The sequence below is a fragment of the Phoca vitulina genome, unplaced genomic scaffold (genome assembly GCF_004348235.1).
Source record: "Phoca vitulina isolate PV1807 unplaced genomic scaffold, GSC_HSeal_1.0 scaffold79, whole genome shotgun sequence".
NCBI classification, from domain to species: Eukaryota; Metazoa; Chordata; class Mammalia; order Carnivora; family Phocidae; genus Phoca; species Phoca vitulina.
In genome coordinates, this window is record NW_022589782.1 from 907,034 (window position 1) to 910,174 (window position 3,141).

A 3,141-nucleotide genomic window follows, 5' to 3' on the forward strand; every position below is an offset into this window, starting at 1 on the left:
GTGGACTCCCGTGGGTCCTTCAGCCACGAGTTCTGCGGGGAGGGGGCAGGCCAGGACAGAGGCGGGTCTCTGTGCCTGAGGCCGGAGAGGCTCTGATTTGAGCTGCTCCTCCGATAGGACGGAGCGCTGAGGCCCCGCGAAGGGCAGGGACTTGGCTAAGGTCACAAAGCGTCCCAGAGGCCACTCTGGGGCTGGGCTGGGGTTGGCCGGGCCAGGCCCTCGCGCTCCTGCTTCTCTGGTTCCTCTCGTGGTCTGAGCGGGTCTGCAGAGCGGCCTGAGCTCAGGGCTGGGCCGCGTGGGGACTCGGTTCGCTGCTGCTCAGCTCCTTCGCTGGGGAGTCGGTGTCCCCGCGGCCCCCGCCCCTGGCCCTCAAGACCCAGCCCCGCGCCTTGCCAGTTATTAGACAGCTCACGGGACTGTCTGCGGGCCGCCTCTTTCCTGCTAATTATCACCTTATGAAAAGTGTTTCATTAAGGAACTCTGCTTTTGATTAATTATCGACAGAATGCTGACCAGAAAGAAATGAAATTAATCTCTGACCCCGTCTGGGTAACACTGGAAATTCATCACATATCCTTTTAATATTGAAACACAGCACAGAATTTTAATAGAAAATATTGTTTTTCCAAACCTCCAGTCTTTATTAATGCCCCTGGGCAGGGAATGATATTGCTGGCAATATAGCAGTCTTTGTTCATTTTAAATTTATTAAACATAATGCACTTCATTTTCAAACATTTTACTGTTTCTTTTTAATTTCACTCAGTGTAAGTACAGAATAAAACCTTTTTAAACATTTAAGATATTGAAAACCCATATACGAGTGTATAACGGGAACGCTCTGGCCATCAAATAAATTTAAGTAGAAGCAATTGTAATTTTAAGCTCCCAAGTATTATCCCCTTCAGACATTAAGGCAGTATCCGTAACCATCAAATGGAAGTGTGAGGAGGAGAGGCTGCTAGGCCCCCTGGCCCCGGGAGACCTCAGCAGAGGGCCCGGCCTAGTGGAGCAGCCCAGCAGCCCCTCCAGGCCGCTTGGCTTGGCGGGGTGGGCACTATCTCTTCCGTTTTGTTGGTCCAAGAGAAATGATTCTTGGAGGCCAGGGTGCTTGTCTGAGAGGAGAGGTGGCCCCATCTACCCACTCTGTCCAGCCCACCAAGGGCCTACCCTTCCTCTTGAATGGACACGGGGCTTTCCCGGATTGGAAGGCAATTCCTTCCTTTGAGAGTCATGCTGGGCTCCCCCAACCCCAGCAGAGGTGCTTTCAGGCCTGTCCCATTGAGGTGGGCACCTGGCCAGTTCCCAAGCCTTAGGGTGGGGGTTCCCCTGAGATCACACCCCGCCCCTCCTTCCGGGCCAGCAGCTGCCAGAGGAGCTGGGCCAGGCACCCTTCCTTATCCTCAAACCCCCCCCCCAACCCCGCATAACTCCCCCCTTTATCCCCTTTCCCAGAGGAATCCAAGCTCCGAGTTTAATGAGTCGTGAAGTGTGAGAACTTCCTGAGACCCCAGCGCCCCTGATGCCAATTCCAGATGTGCGAGGTGGGAGGGGCTGCGGCTCCTGGCCGGTGAAGACCTAGCCACCCTGGTCGGACTCCACTGTCCTGCATCCAGGTTCCAGCCATCCGGGCCCTGAATTGGAAACAGGCAACTTCTCCACTGAGAAATTACTCTTTTTATTTCTTGTAGCGTTCCTGGTGCCCTATTTCACGGCACCGACAAACGGAATATTACTTTTAAAACACTATGAAATACCAGGTCCTGTCTTCAGTGCTATTTCGGGGGGATTCAGTTTTCGCTGAATGGGGAGAAGCTCCAGCATTTCTTTTGGGGGCTGATTGGTGGCTCCATGGGAGGAAGAAGAAAATTCTCAGGGATTGACTTGGCATTCTGGAGAGCCTTGTTGGTGTCTGGGTTCACCCACCTGCACTTACCCTATGCTCACACCCAGCAAACGTGTCTTAGACAGGGTCAGATACGATGCATGGCACGTTGCACCAGACCGCTCCCGTGCATTAGCATTCTTTATTACTCGCTAGGCGAGTGCTATTTACAAGGTTATCTATGATCTATGATTTATCTGCCGGCAGCTCTCTGTTGATCCCCCCATGTCCCTCCCCCACCCCCAGCACTCCTCTGTTTGGTACCCTGATCTCATGGAGAAGTTACTCTGACCTGCTGGAAAAAAAGTTCCTCCCTTTCTGTGTTAGTGAATGTTCCATTTTGGCCAGACCTCATAGCAGACAACTTTGTTTCCCCGTGTTTGTGGTCAGGGCTGGGAGAGGCACTGGAAAAGCGGGCTTTTCTGGAAAAATTTCAGTGCTCAGTTTGAGTGGAGATGGCTGCCCCCTCTTGCTTCTCATCAGGGCAGCAGACAAGAACAGGCTGCTGGGAACCAGGAGAGGGCCTTCTATCTGCTTGGGCCTGCCCCCTCCCCACCCGCAGCAGGCTGCCCACCCCTGGGGGCCCTGTGAAGCCAGGCTGGAGGGGCCTTTCCCAGGTGCTAGGAGCTGCCAGCAGTGAGGTCTGGGGACCCAAAGTGAGCCTGGAGGGAAGTCTGTAAGGTCAACAGCCTGGGATATGTTAGGGTGTGTGTGGGGAGAGACCTTCCCCAACCCCACAAATAAGAAAGAAGCTGGGGTATAATAAGTGGAAATAACATCAGAGTCCCCACTGATCCTCCCATTACATTCTGTCTTCCAAGACCTTTGCCCAAGGCTATTCTCCCAGTCCCCTGGAAGAGGAGAAGCCAGGAGTGAGGACAGAAGGACCAGCCTGGCTGTCCTGTCACTCCATCTCACCAGGCTAGGGCCAAGGAGAGTCCAGAAAAGAAACACTAGCTCAGTGGCCTGTGAGCTTCATTCCCCCCCCCCACCCCGATCTACTTAAACAAAAAACAAACAAGCAAAACAAAACACAGAGGCACCTGGGCTACCCCTCATGTCCAGTGCGTCCTGCTGGACCTGCGCAGCCTCCGCAGGCTCCTGGTTCAACCGTGGTGGAGGGTCTCCCAGTGTGGCCCACCCCTCAGATTCTTGTGCTTTCAGGATCTAAGGCTGCCCTGCTTCTGGGCCAGAAAAGCCTCTCACCAGGTCTGGGCCCTGAGTCCTGGGCCCCTGCTGTGCAGAACCCACTGTCT